The 16,537-nt window shown below is 37.9% G+C and overlaps 1 pseudogene; it reads right to left on the reverse strand.

Moving 5' to 3' along the window:
* LOC112652176 (bifunctional methylenetetrahydrofolate dehydrogenase/cyclohydrolase, mitochondrial-like) overlaps nt 1-16,537 on the reverse strand; it is a 31,083-nt pseudogene that overhangs the window by 1,669 nt on the left and 12,877 nt on the right.

A 16,537-nucleotide genomic window follows, 5' to 3' on the forward strand; every position in this document is an offset into this window, starting at 1 on the left:
TTTGTCCCATGACTCAAGACAAGCAAATTCTATATGCCATTTGTAATGGACTTTATTACTAGCTATTGTTTCTAGCTAACAGAACACTTTTTCTCTTATCCCTCTGCTCCTTTCCCCTATTATAAAAAAAACGCTCATGTCTGGACATCCATTGTCACTTAGGCCTGACCCAGCTTAATTCTCCATTTTTTTTTTTTTTTTTTGGCCAGAATAATTTGTTTGGGGGATCTAAGCAGAGTCAATCATAATCCTTCCCTGGGATGTACATATGGGTGTTGGAGACAGACATTCTTTTTTCTATGGGTTTTTGGGATGGGGCATTATAGACTTTGATGGGCTTTTTTTTTAAATATTTTATTTATTTATTCATGAGAGAGAGAGAGAGAGAGAGAGAGAGAAGCAGAGACACAGGCAGAGGGGGAAGCAGGCTCCATGCAGGGAGCCTGATGTGGGACTCGATCCTAAGTCTCCAGGATCAGGCCCTGGGCTGAAGGTGGTACTAAACCGCTGAGCCACCCGGGCTGCTCCTGATGGGCTTTTTGATGGGCCAACTTCCTTGGATGCATTGAAGAAATCCATGGGTAAATTTGTAACATGATAGAATTAGAATAATACACAGAGAAAATCAAACCTGAGAGATGGGGCAAGTAAGAGAGAGTGAACTAATAATATAATTTGCATTACTTGATCCAATTTTGTCTGAACCTAGCAACCTCTGAATTAATTAGTTTCATGGATTAATTCATCCTTTTGTGCTTAAACTATTTTTAGTTGTGTTCCTCCCCTTGCACTGAAAGTCTCTGACAAATATACCATTCTTGTCTAGGATATTTCAGCCTCCAATCCCTGAGACCTCATTTTTTTTTTTTTTATTAGTCTGTATTCCACTTTCTAATTGCATGATGTTTTGGTGGTGAAATATAAGGATACTGAACTAGATTACCTGAGCTTGACTCTTCTACTTATTAGATATACTATCTTGGGCAAGTTATTTAACCTCTTTAAGCTTATTTCTAGATCAGTAAAATGAGATAATTAATTATATCCACTTTTGGTAAAGATTAACTGAGTTAATGCTTATGAAATGTTTAGAAAGGGCCTGATGCCTGGTACTAGTTCAGTAGGTGGTAGCTATTTTAATATTGTATTCTAAAACAGAGAAAAGATAAAATATTTATGTTTGTCTTTGTTGTCTCATTTAAAATCGTTAGATTTTTAAGGGATAAAGACCTTGCCTTTCTGGCTTGCATAGATTCTGGCACCTTGCATAATCATATGTTCATGATAAGCATTGCCCTAGTTTACTTGTTCCCATACTACATAGTCAATATGAAAACCTATCATTTGTAACCTCCTTCCCAGTTTGCTTGCCGTGATCCATTTCTTGATGCTTAACTTCTCTTTTGACCTCATTATTTTCTACTTGACTCAAGGTTCTTGCATAACTGTTCTTTTTCCTCTTGACTATGATTTTTATTCTACTTATTATGATGCTGTTTCAACCCACCACCCTTCTCATTAAAACCCTTAATGAGAAAGGCTTTTGCTAGGCTTACCCAGATTCTCTGAGCACAGTCATGGCAGCCTTCAATAAATATTTAGTTACGAAATCGTAGAACACAGCCAAGCCATAATATTCTAGGCTTACAGTGAAGGGGAATTTACTACAAACTGATTGTATGACCTAATACAGGCTCTTTAAACTTCTCAAACTTTGTTATTGGCTGCTTGGTGTCTTCTACAACCATTAATTTTCCTTAGTGGTAAGTGATTTGAAAGTATTTTTATATTAAATTAAACAAGGAGATATTATTGAATATAAAAGAAAATTTACATAGTTTTAGAAGATGAAAACACACTAAAGAAATGTCTTCATTTTTCTGTGTTGGGCCTAAGAACTCAAATGCCTTGGGAATGTAAATGGTGGGACATAAGTTACTGTTCTTTGCTGTTAAAGATACCTCTGTGGAAACGTTTGAGAAGAATAGTACAGTACTGTAGATTTCCTTTGTCAATGTTAGATGGGTTTCATGTTCGCAACACCAGAACTTAATAATAGCTACCATTTCTTATATGCTCAAATTCTGCTGCATACTTTACAATAACATATAATTTCATATTCAGAGCAAGTCTATTTTACAGAAGAGGAAACTGAATCTTAAAAAGTTAAATAACTTGAATGAGGTTCTCATAACTATTGTGTGTTGTGACTTGGAATCAAATCCAAGTCTGTAAAGCTCAACTGTAGTGCACAGCCTATGAGAAATAATTCAGAATAACCTCATTCAAGATGAGAAATTTATGGACAATTGAAAACATCAGCTTCCATTAATAAGGGCCAGCTTGAGGTCTTATAGGAATTTCAGGGTAAAAGGAAGAAGGGAGAGAAAGAAATCAGAATATATGTGCATGCACACAACATTTATATGTATATAAACCTATATGTAAACAGACATGCACGTATGTGTATGTATATAAAACCACTTGCTTGAATTGTAAACTATCCCCATATCTCAAAATTGAAATGATTATCATTGTACCTTCTGGCAATTCAGTTTTAAAACCTAGCTAGCTTTTGATTCAGTAAAGGATGCTGTGGGATTTGCTTTGTGTAAGTCATGTTCTATACAGACCTCAAGCACACACTGGTGAATATAATGACTACCAAGATCTTGATGGACAATTATCTGTCAACACTGTCCCCTAGGATTACAGTCCTTCAGTTAAAATCATTGGAAAAGATCAAATAGCTTACTTTATTGTACATTATTTACAATAGAAAATTTATAAAATCCCTTTCCTAAAAGCTCTTTGATAGAGCTATTTACCACCATCATATTTCCTTCTCTTTTTCTTCGTTGCAAAGGTTGAGTTGGCAAGAATTTTATTTCACTTTGCTATACTATGGGCCTTTGGTGCATGTTCTTATTTATTTTGGCAAGTGAACCATTTTGTCTATTTGGCTTAAAATGGTCCACTATACTGTGTGATAGACAGCAAGAACGTGGGCTAGCGTATTTTCTATTGATGCACTTGATCCTCATTGATCTATATATGCAAAGCTTAATGAAAACTTCTAAGCATAAAAGCTCATCTGAGCTTCTAATGTTAATATTGATTCTATTTGTGAGTGCTAGTGCAGAGAGTCAGACTGTGTCTCAAAAAATATTCCATGGAACACATACTAGTATCCCAAGATGCTTGTGCAAAGGGTTTCAATGGTCAAATGAATTCTGGAAATGCTGTACAACTGTATCTTGTCTTAAAGATACACACCACAATTAGTATATGAATGTCTCATCTTGCAATTAAAAGAATAACTAACTTTGTTTTACACATTTGTTCAGATTTGAAAGTATTGGTTTTCAACTTTCTGTGGCACTATTGTTCTTTGAAACATACTTTGGGAAATACTTATCAGTACTCACTGGCTTTTAAGTCCCGTTGAAACTCGGTTAGAATTTATCTCTATTATTTGGGTAGCACATTTGTCCTTCATAACCCAAAGATTTCTCTTTTGGGGGATATATTTACTTCATAATATTTTTGTTAAATTAAGTAAGTTAACACATCTAAGTAAGTAATATGATACTGGCATAAATTTTAGTTCACCTACTTCTTAATACTTGCCTTCATTTTCTTTAAGCAGCTCTTAAAATTTCACTTTATGAATGATTCCTTCAATAATTGATCTAGAAAGATGCTGTAAACCTAAACTCATTTGAAGTAAGTGTGCCCTTCTCTTGACTATACTTTCAAACATCAAACACAAAATGCATTTCCCTTTCAATGCTTACTCTGCTTAAAAACAGATCCACTTTTAATGCAGATGTGAAAATCATATGATTCCAGGGAAGGGAGTTCAGGGTTCAACTTCTGCGTTTTGCACCTGACATTAGGTTCGTTAGGTGGACAAATGCTAAGATTGTCAGAGAAAACTAAAAAAAGTCCTTTTAAAGCTGTATTAATCAGCATAGAAGTAGCAGATAATCCTTGTATATATATGTCTGAATAGGGTACTATCATTTGAAAAAATAAACTATAGCTACAGCCTGATAGGTTCTGAGATACCAGTTTTGCCTTTGGATAATGATTGTGACTGCCATCCACCCTGAGTATCTCAACCTGCTGAATTCGCTGGCCCTAAAAACAAGCAGGCTATAAAAATAAAACTGGAAGGAAAACTGCTTTTCTTTTGTAAAACTGCTTGTGGTTCTGGTTGTTTGCCTTCAAGAAAAACCTAAGGAAAAAAAATTCCAGGTAAACAAATATACCTCATTTATGATGCTGTTTAAGAAAGAATTTTAGGTGGCCTGAGTGACAAGCATTGGCTCATATCTCTATGATGCTGAAAGGGAGTGCAGGTACCAGAAGGAAAACAATTAATACCAGTGGGTCAGGAACACAATAGAATTCTGAGGATGCTGCATTGAGGTTCCCATCAGTTCATACAAAAGCAGACTTCGATGCAAGAGATATTCACCTCACATTGGTTGCCTCCACTGTTTTCTGCCTTTCTCTTTTCATTTCTAGGTCTTGACTCCCTCAGAGGAGTCTGAGAAGGTCTCAAGATAATTCTGGGAGGACAAGAATAAATCTCACCTAGCAGATTTAAAGCTTTTTGAAGTTAATCAGAATGGTGAATGTATGAGGAAAATCAACTTTGCTCTTACTAAATTGTACTCTATTTCATAGCACGACCTTGAAGTGTTACTATGCCAGAAGACACACTACACTGTTTTCCATTGAGAATGAGAGAAAGTGGTAAAAAGTGTGAGGAGGGAAGAAATCTTTCTATTCCTTATGAATACCCTTAATGTTTATCCAATTGCCTGAACATTTGCTTTTGATCAACTCGTTTAAGCACATGTCCTCTTTAATAGAGAGAAAATATCAGGGATTATGAGGAGTTAATGTTAATGTTGATGTGTGATCACTGAGATGTAGTTTAACTGGCAGTGTTGGCTTTGAGTACAGGCTCTACCACTTACTGGCTGTGTCACTTGATCTTTGAGATGCAGTTTTCTCTAATTAGGTACTGTACACAGTATAGTGCTGTTACGGATATTATACTTGCTTTTCCAGCACTTATCCTGCTCCCTGGGAGTAGGCTTAACATCATCCCCAGCTCTGTGTTTAGCCTGTATTTGACATAGTATCCCTTGCCACAAAGATGGTTCAGGGATGAGCAATGACATGAGCCAAAGTCAATCAGTGCATGACATTGTACTGGCCTCTGTGATTGGTTAAGGTTGGTCCTATCAGAGTGATGTGCAGCTCATTTGCATAAGATACATCCAGGTTAGTATTGTATACAGGTGAAAAGTCTAAAATTCTGTAGCAACTTTTTTACTGGAAGATAAAGCATGTACACAGAAGTAGAAAGCGAATGATAGGAAATAAAGACTGAGCTTGATCATATACTTCCAAAGCTTGTCCTACCTCTAGAATTTCTAGTTACTTGATAAACAGATTCCCTTTTGTTTAATCCAACTTGAATTGTGCTTCTATTATTTGCAAAATAAGGAATCCTAACTCGTAAATGTACTATAAGTATATTGTATCTGACATAGCTGTCAGATAGTGACAATTAATATGGAGTAAAATAGAGAAAAGGAGAGAGAAAGTATTGCACTGGGGGTGCTGAATAACTACAACTGAAGTCAGGACGGGCTGCTGAGAAAGCAGCCTTTAAATAGAGACCTGAAAGAGGCAAGTGAGTAAGATGGAAGGTCATCTGGGAGAAGAGTGTTCTTGGCCAATGTAAGAGCAGATAGGTGCAAAGGTCTGAGGCAGGGCTCTGCCTGGCATGTTCTATGAACAGGAAGGAGGCCAGCATGAATGGACTATGGGGAACAAATGGAGAATAAGTGATAAAGTCAGAAAAGTAACATATGGTAGTATATTGTGAAAGGTCAGTAAGCCATTATAGGGGTTTTACTTTATTCTAAGTTTACAGGATGGCAGGCCATTGAAGAGTTATGAGTAGAAAAGTGACATGACATCATTTAAATTTTTAAAGGATCTTATGGATATTGTTTTGAGTATAAAATGGGTGGAGTGCATGCTAGTGGCAGGTGGAGGAATGGCAGAAGCTGAAAAGCCAATTAGGAAGCAATTGTGGAATCCAGGGAGTGAAGGCAGTCTCTTAGACCAGGATGGTGGAGTGGAGGTCCTAAGAAGTGGACAGAGTCTGACTGTATTATGATGGTAGATTTTAGATTCACTGTTGGATTGAATGTGAGGTGTGAGGTTAATAGGCATGAAGGATGACAACAAAGATGCTTTTGTACAGTAGGGCTGTGATAGTTAATGAAATAATTCATAAGGACCTGGCACACAATAAGCTATTGACTAGTAGTTATAGAATAATAATAAATATTTAATACCATTGTCAAGGACTTTGGCAACACTATAGGCATAAAGGCAGCAACAGATACCTTTAATAATAGCACTAGTAAAATATAATGTCTTTTCATATATTTTTGTCATTGAAGCCTTAGAAAACCCTGAGATAGGTATGTTTATCACCACATCATACAGGGAAAAAAGCAGGGATGTGATGGGTAAATTGGTTTTGGTCATAGTTCAATAGACATGGTTATCTAATTTCTTTTTTTCCCATATTTTTTTTATTGGAGTTTGATTTGCCAACATATAGCATAAACCTAGTGCTTATCCCATCAAGTGCCCACCTCAGTGCCCATCACTCAGTCACCCCTTCCCCCCGTCCACCTCCCTTTCCACTACCTCTTGTTTGTTTCCCAGAGTTAGGAGTCTCTCATGTTCTGTCTCCCTCTTTGATATTTCCCACTCATTTTCTCTCCTTTCCCCTTTATTCCCTTTCACTATTTTTTATATTCCCCGAATGAATGAGACCATATAATGTTTGTCCTTCTCTGATTGATTTATTTCACTCAGCATAATACCCTCCAGTTCCATCCATGTTGAAGCAAATGGTGGGTATTCGTCCTTTTAATGGCTGAGTAATATTCCATTGTATACAAAGACCACATCTTCTTTGTCCATTCATCTTTCGATGGACACCAAGGCTCCTTCCACAGTTTGGCTATTGTGGACATTGCTGCTATAAACATTGGGGTGCAGGTGTCCTGCCATTTCATTGCATCTGTATCTTTGGGGTAAATCCCCAGCAGTGCAATTGCTGGGTCACAGGGTAGTTCTATTTTTTAACTCTTTGAGGAACCTCCACACAGTTTTGCAGAGGGACTATTCCAGTTCACATTCCCACCAACAGTGCAAGAGGGTTTCCCTTTCTCCACATCCTCTCCAACATTTGTGGTTTCCTGTCTTGTTAATTTTCCCCATTCTCACTGGTGTGAGGTGGTATCTCATTGTGGTTTTGATTTGTATTTCCCTGATGGCAAGTGGTGCGGAGCATTTTCTCATGTGCTTGTTGGCCATGTCTATGTCTTCTTTGGTGAAATTTCTGTTCGTCTTTTGCCCACTTCATGATTAGATTGTTTCTTTGCTGTTGAGTTTAATAAGTTATTTATAGAGCTTGGATACTAACTCTTTATCTGATATGTCATTTGCAAATATCTTCTCTTATTCTGTAGGTTTGTCTTTTAGTAGTTTTGTTGACTGTTTCTTTTGCTGTGCAGAAGCTTTTTATCTTGATTAAGTTCCAATAGTTCATTTTTGCTTTTGTTTCCCTTGCCTTCATAGATGTGTCTTGCAAGAAGTTGCTGTGGCCAAGTTCAAAAAGGGTGTTGCCTATGTTCTCCTCTAGGATTTTGATGGATTCTTGTCTCACATTTAAATCTTTCATCTATTTTGAGTTTATCTTTGTGTATGGTGTAAGAGAATGGTCTAGTTTAATTCTTCTGCACATGGCTGTCCAATTTTCCCAGCACCATTTATTGAAGAGACTGTCTTTTTACCAGTGGATAGTCTTTCCTGCTTTGTCGAATATTAGTTTCTGGGTTCTCTATTCTGTTCTATTGATCTATGTATCTGTTTTTGTGCCAGTACCACACTGTCTTGAAAGAAGTCAAACTCTCCCTCTTCATAGATGACATGATCTTGTACATAGGAAACCCAAAAGACTCCACCCCAAGATTGCTAGAACTCATACAACAATTCGGCAATGTGGCAGGATACAAAATCAATGCCCAGAAATCAGTGGCATTTCTATACACTAACAATGAGACTAAAGAAAGAGAAATTAAGGAGTCAGTCCCATTTACAGTTGCACCCAAAAGCATAAGATACCTAAGAATAAACGTAACCAAAGAGGTAAAGGATCTATACCCTAAAAACTACAAAACACTTCTGAAAGAAATTGAGGAAGACGCAAAGAGATGGAAAAATATTCCATGCTCATGGATTGGAAGAATTAATATTGTGAAAATGTCTATGCTACCCAAGGCAATTTACATGTTAAGTGCAATCCCTATCAAAATACCATGGACTTCCTTCACAGAGTTGGAACAAATAATCTTAAGATTTGTGTGGAATCAGAAAAGACCCAGAATAGCCAGAGGAATATTGAAAAAGAAAACCAGAGCCAGGGACATCAAAATGCTGGATTTCAGGTTTTCTAATTTCAGATCTGGATCGTGTGACTCCATATACAATTCTACTTTCACTATAGCATTCTGCCGACGTTCCTGTTCAAAGGTCAGACATTCTTCTGAGTTCATTTTTAGGGAAAGTGGTAGAATTGAAAGCAAGCCATATATTTTCCTATATTTCCTATATTTTCTTACTGTGATGTACCTTTATAGGTAAACCCTTATTTAAGGGTTTTCACCCATGGTTTTGTAGAGATATCATCATAGTGAATAACAACTGGATTAATACTTAGTGTCAGGCATTGATATTATTTGCATTATTACATGGAGTACGTCAATTTAGTTTTTCAGAAACTCTCTGTGTCAGTGAATTGATCATGGTCCAATCAGGAAATAGAAATCACACCAGTAATTTAATCTAAATAATTATTAGGGCAGCCCCAGTGGCTCAGCGGTTTAGGGCCACTTTTGGCCTGGGGCGTGATCCTGGAGAGCCAGGATCGAGTCCCGCGTCGGGTTCCCTGCATGGAGCCTGCTTCTCCCTCTGCCTGTGTCTCTGTCTCTTTCTCTCTGTGTCTGTCATGAATGAATAAATAAAATCTTTTTTTAAAAATAAAGAATTATTAAACTACCAAAAGGTGGTTAACAACTAAAAAGGGTAAAAGAGGCCTTAAAAAACATAGGTAAGATGGGGGGCTTGGCAAGATGGCAGAGTAGGAGGACCCTGAACTCACCTCATCCCATGTTTACAACTAAATATCATCCACCTCCAAGCCAATGAACTGGAATGCAATTCAGACTGACAGAATGTAAATATAGAAAAGAAGCTGTGTCTGAAAGTTTAGGAAAGTCAGAAAGGTAGAGGGCAGGGTGCCTGCCCACAGGAGGGAGGGAGTTGTGTGTACACAGAGAAGGCTGAGCAATGGGCTCTCACACCAGGGAGCTTACACAGGGAAAATTAATCCCCATAACATTTGGCTTTAAAAACCAGAGGGGTTGAATTTTGTGAGTTTGTAAAACCAGTGGGACTTGGAGCCTGGAGCTTTAAAAGTCAACTGACTTAGCACTGGGATAGCCTAGAGGGCAAGTGATAGCCGACTTGCTGTTCTTAAAAAGACAACAGAAAAGACTGGCATAGAAGAGTGGAGAGGCAACATAAAAAGAGCAGTTCACACAACACAGGGGCCAAACAGGAGACATATCTGTTTATACTGATTTCTGAGTGTGTTAGGGGACTTCTCTGAAAATGAGGGACAGGTGCCATTTTCTTTCCCCATACCCCCAGCATAAACACAGGGCCATCTCCAGGAGGTGGAGCTGCACAGATACTTGCTACCTAATCTGCTAGTCGTGTGCTATGCTAAGTTGTCCTAAGGATTCACCGACTTTAAGCCTGCTACCTCAGGCCCTGGGGTTAAGGCAAATTTTGTTAAAGCTGCATGTGTGCCCTCCCCACACCCCACCCAACCACTCGGTGCAGTGTTGCTGCCCTGCACTGCATGCAGTGTCCAGCCACCATGCCACACCCATTCTTAATGCAATGGGCCTGGCCATGCCCAGCTATCACTGCATGCCACATTCAGCCTTGCCTCCTGGGTACTCTGGTGCATAGCCTCCAGCCTCTGCAGTGCCTTTTGGGATCTAGCATAGGATTAGTGGCACAGTGCAAATTTTGTTAACACTGCCGCCCCACTCCCAAGTTCCCAGTGGGTATGCCAGAACTGGTCTGTTTAGGTCCCACTAACAGCACAGAGAACAAGCACAGCCCACACTAGGCAGTCAGAGGGTACTGAAAGGAAAAGTGATTCAGATACAACAGCATAGCATAAAAACACACATAGGATACTCTCTTGAAGTGCCAGCTTTTGGTGAATAGGGGACACTGAACTCCTGGGCACTCCAGGACCTCTTCTTTATAAAGTAACTACTTTCAGGAGCAGAAGATATAGCTGACTTTCTTAACATATAGAAACATACACAGAGAGGCAGACAAAGTGAGAAAACAGAAATTTATCCAAATGAAAGAACAGGACAAGGCCATGGCCAGAGATCTAAACAGAACAGATGCAAGCAACATGCCATATAATAAATTTGAAGTAATGATCATAAGGATATTCACTGGACTTGAAATAAGAGTGAAAGACATAAGTGTGACCCTTAACACAGAGATGAGGAATAACAAAGCAGAGATAAAAGGATTCAAAAAATGAAATGAGAAGCATGCTTGATGGAATAAAGAGCAGGATAGAAGAAACAGAGGAATGCATTAGTGACTTGGAAGATTAATGGAAAGTAATCAAGCTGAACAAAAGAGAGAAAAAAATTATGCAAAATGAAAATAGACTTAGGCAATTCAGTGACTTCATCAAGTGTAATAACAGTTGTATTTTAGGAATCCCAGAAGAAAAAGAAGAGAGAAAAGGGGGCAGAAAATTTATTTGAAGAGAAAATAGTGGAAAGCTTCCCCAGTCTAGGGAAGGAAACAGATATTCAGATCCAGGAGGAACAGAGAACTCCCAACAAATTCAACAAAAGCAGACCCACACTAAGACATATTATAATTAAATTGGCAAAATATAGTGATAAAGGAACAATTTAAAAAGCCATAAGACAAAAAGAGGCAGTAGTGTACAAGGGAAGACCTCTAAGGCTAGCAGAAGATTTTTCAGCAGAGACTTTGCAAGCTAAAAGGCAGTGACATGATATATTCAAAGGGCAGAATGGGAAAAATCTGTGGCCAAGAATACTCTACCCAGCAAAGCTTTCATTCAGAATAGAAGGAAAGATAGGGTTTCCCAAACACATGAAAACTAAAGGAGTTCATGATCACCAAGCTAGCCCTGCAAGACATTTTAAAGGGAACTCTTTGAGGGGAAAGGAGCACTAAAGTGACAGCATAAAGGTAGGAAACAAAAAAGTAGTAAAAATGATTATTTTTGTAAAAAATCAGTCAACTCAAAAAGTAAAAGGATATAATATATAATAACATTTACCTAAAATGTGGAGAGTAGAGGAGAAAAGAATGTGTTCAAATTTAAATGACCATCAACTTAATATAGACTGCTATATGCAGAAGAGGTTATGTGCAAGCCTAATGGTAACCACTAATCAAAAACCACTAATGAATATACAAAGTATAAAGAAAAAGAAATTCAAATATATCACTAAATAAAATCAGCAATATATGAAAGAGAGAAATATAAGAAAGCATCAGAGAAAAACTTCAGAAACAATATCTAAACAGTAAATGCCAATAAAAAGGCAATAAGTACATATCTATTAATAATTATTTTGAATGTAAATGGACTAAATGCTGTAATGAAAAGACAAGGTGAAGAATGGGTACAAAAATAAAGGGATCCCTGGGTGGCACAGCGGTTTGGCGCCTGCCTTTGGCCCAGGGCGCGATCCTGGAGACCCAGGATCAAATCCCACATCAGGCTCCCAGTACATGGAGCCTGCTTCTCCCTCTGCCTATGTCTCTGCCTCTCTCTCTCTCTCTCTCTGTATGACTATCGTAAATAAAATTAAAAAAATTAAAAAAAAAATAAGACCCATGAATATGCTGCCTATAAGAGACTCATTTTAGACCTAAAGACACCTGCAGATAAAAAGTGACAGGATGGAGAAACATGTATTATGCAAATGAATGTCAAATGAAAACTAGAGTAGCAATACTTATATTGGACAAAATAGACTTTAAAACAAAGACTGTTACAAGAGTCAAAGAAGGACACTATATAATAATAAAGGAGACAATCCAACAAGAAGGTATAATAATGTAAATATTTATGTACCCAACATAGGAGCACCCACACACATAGAGCAGTTAATAACAAACATAAAGGAGCTAATTGATAATAATGCAACAATAGTAGGGGACATTAACATACCACTTACATCAATGTACAGATCATCTAAACAGAAAATCAATGAGAAACCAGTGGCTTTGAATGACACACTGGACCAGATGGATTTAACAGACCTATTTAGAACATTGCATCCTAAAATAGAAGAATACACATTCTTTTCAAGTACACATGAAACATTCTTCAGAATAGATCACGTTAGGTCACAAAACAAGCCTCTACAAATTAAAAAAATTGAAGTCATATGCATATTTTTTAAAGATTTATTAATTTGAGAATGAGAGAATGTGAGCTGGTGGGAAGAGCAGAGGGAGTGAGAGACTCCCTGCTGAGTGTAGATCCTGATGTGGGGCTCGATCCCAGGAGCCTGAGATTGTGACCGCTGAAATCAAGAGTAAGATGCTCAACTGACTGAGCCACCCTGGTGCCACTAACATGCATCTTTTCTGAGCACAGTGCTATGAAACTAGAAATAAACCAAAAGAAAAAAAATCTAGAAAAGTAGAAGTTTTTCTATTTGCAAATGACATGATACATACTGTGTACAGAAAACCCTGAAGACTCCACCAAAGACTGCTAGAACTGATAAATCAGTATAGTCACAGAACACAAAATAAGTGTACAGAAGTCGGGTTCATCTCTATATATCAATAATGTAACAGCAGAAAGAGAAATTAAGAAAACAATCTCATTTATAATTGCATCAAAAAAGATAGCTGGGAATAAACGTAACCAAAGAGGTATAAGATTTGTACTCTGGAAACTATAAAACACTGATGAAAGAAATTGAAAATGACACAGGAAATGGAAAGACAGTCCAAGCTCATGGGTTGGAAGAACAAATATAGTTAAACTGTCAATACTATCCAAAACAATCTACACATTTAATGTAATCCCTATCAAAATGCCAACAGCATTTTTTTTTTTAATTTTTATTTATTTATGATAGTCACAGAGAGAGAGAGAGAAAGGCAGAGACACAGGCAGAGGGAGAAGCAGGCTCCATGCACCGGGAGCCTGACGTGGGATTCAATCCCGGGTCTCCAGGATCGCGCCCTGGGCCAAAGGCAGGCGCTAAACCACTGCGCCACCCAGGGATCCCCCCAACAGCATTTTTAACAAAACTAGAACAAACAATCCTAAAATTTATATGGAACCACAAAAGACCCTGAATAGCCAAAGCAATTTTGAAAAAGCAAAACAAAGCTGGAGGCACCATGATTCTGGATTTCAAGTTATATTACAAAACTGTAGTGATCAAAACAGTATGGAAATGGCACAAAAGTAAACACATAGATCAGGGGAACAGAACAGAAAACCCAGAAATAAACCCACAGCTATGTGGTCAGTTAATATTTAACAAAGCAGGAAAGAATATCCAATAGGGAAAGAACAGTCTTTTCAACAAATGGTGTTGGGAAAACTGGACAGCAACGTGCAAAGGAATGAAACTGAACCACTTTCTTATACCACATACAAAAATAAATTCAAAATGGATTTTGAATCACCTGAATGTGAGACAGGAAACCATAAAAATCCTAGGAAAAAACCAAAGGCAGTAACCTTTTTGACATGTACTATGGCAACTTTTTTCTAGATACATCTCCTGAGTCAAGGGAAACAAAAACAAAAATAAATTACAACTAAAGAAAAAGCTTCTGCACAGTAAAGGAAACAACAACAAAACTAAAATTCATCCTATGGAATGGGAGAAGATATTTGCAAATGATATATTTGATGACGGGTTAGTTTCCTTAATATACAAAGAACTTATAAAATGAACACCAAAAAGAAATAATCCAATTAAAAAATGGGCAGAAGACATGAACAGATATTTTTCTAAAGAAGACATAGAGGCAGTCAGCAGACACGTAAGAATATGCTCATCATTTCTTATCATCAGGGAAATGCAAATCAAAACCACAATAACACCTCACACCTGTCAGAATGGCTGAAATCAACAATACAGGAAACAGTAGGTGTTGGGGAAGATGTGGAGAAAAAGGAACCCTTATGCACTGTTGTTGGGAATGCAAACTGGTGCAGCCACTGTGGAAGACAGTATGGGGGTTCCTCAAAACATTGAAAACAGAACTACACTATGATCCAGTAGTTGCACTACTGGGTATTTACCCCTAAAATATAAAAATACTCATTCAAAGGGATAATGCACTCCTATGTTTATGGCAACATTATTTACAATAACCAAATTATAGAAGCAACCCAAGTGTCTGTCAATAGATGAATGGATAAAGAAGTTGTGGTGTACATACACACACACACACACACACACACACACACACGTATACCACATACACACAATGGAATATTATTCACCCATAAGAAAGAAGGGAATCTTCTGTTAGCAAGGACATGGATCAAGCTGGAGAGTATAACGCTAAGTGAAATAAGTCCATCAGAGAAAGACAAACACTATTTGATTTCACTTATATGTGGACTTTTAGAAACAAAATAGACAAGCAAAGGGAAAAGAAAAGAGGGAGAGAGGCAATGCAAGAGACTCTTCATTATAGAGAACAAACTGGTGGTTCTCAGAGGGCCAGAGGCAGATGGATGTGTTAAACAGGTGATGAGGATTATAGAGTGCACTTGTTGTGATGAGCACTAGATGATGTATGGAATTGTTAAATCACTATACTGTACATCTGAAATCAACATAACGCTGCATGTGAACTAACTGGAATTAAAATAAAAACTTAAAAAATTAGAGGGAAAACAAATTCAGAAGCAGCCACTACTTCTGAGAGCGAGCGAGCAGGAAGGAACTAAGAGTGTGGAGGAGCCCCACCCCACCTCCAGGTTGAGATTCAGAACACAGAGAAGGACCAATTACACAATGTGTTGGGTCCAGTGCAAAATGACAATGAAATTTCTTAAATTATTGAAAATTTCAAGATGGCAACATCAAAGCCACTACACAGGTTGCATGATCATGAAGATGGCTGTCACTTGGGTCATGGCTGCCACAACCAGGCTGCTGGAGGCAAACAACCTTGACAGAAGGTGTGAGCCAGAGTTGGCCTGTAAGAGAAACCTGCTGAGTGGCCAAGAGACCTTCTAAAAGGTGTGAGTATGTTGGAAGTTATCTGTAGGAAAGGCCTATAGAAGTTTTCTGGAGTTTCAATAGGTCAAGGTTTTTAGGAAGTAACTCCTGGGCTACAGGTAAAACTTTCTGGAGAGTGAGCACACTGGGGCCTCCCAAACAGTCTTGGTACCTGTAACATAGGTGGGAGAAGAAGCCTAGACTGGAATCAGGAATGAAAGCTCCTTTCTCTTGTGGTCCCTCCAGTATCCTCCATTGAGAAGCCTTACACTATGTCAGCTTAGCAAAGGAGAAATGTTGTGTGGTCTAATTCCAGTGTCACAGGGCATGGCAAAGAAGGGTAGATTTAGAGTAATAATGTGATAACTGGCACAGGCAAGTATTTTTATTACTCCTGTTACAGATGAAAAAACTCTATTTCAGGAAGTTGGGAGCCTCCAGGTTGAAAAGTTATTTGTAATTCCAGATTTCAGAACTGTACCACTTTGCTACATTGCACTGCTTAAATGGTACTTTCATGAACTTGGCCACCTTAATAGGTACTAACTACAAACATCCTGGGGGTATAGGGGACTTGGAACAAGAAGCATAAAGTATTGGGAGGCAAGTACATTGTGAAAGTAGGCTCAGATAGAACGTCTTGCAAGAAACAAGCCACAAGAAATGAACAGCAGGAGACTAAAAGATATCCTTTTATTGTACCCAAGGACAACCAAATAGTTGGTGAAGGGAAGCTTCTTTTTGTAGAAACATAGAACTATATCCATCTAATATATGAAATGGACAGCATAGAACTTAAAATATCATCAGTTTATAAACCCTAATGATATATGGATAACTACTAATATCAAGAAAAAAATCAAAGATTATATGCTTCCTCATGGAAGCATACATCATTTTTGACGTATTATGCTAAAAATCTGTACACCAGATGAAGCCTCTAGATTTAATTTCTCATTTCCAGAAAATCCAGAGGCTGAGGAACATGTTAAAGGTAACTACAAGCATGAAGTAACCAATATCCAAAGTGTGTACAACTATAGGACAAATGATCTATGCTTTTCAAT

Source organism: Canis lupus, chromosome 13, assembly GCF_003254725.2.
Source record: "Canis lupus dingo isolate Sandy chromosome 13, ASM325472v2, whole genome shotgun sequence".
In the NCBI taxonomy this organism is placed as follows: domain Eukaryota; kingdom Metazoa; phylum Chordata; class Mammalia; order Carnivora; family Canidae; genus Canis; species Canis lupus.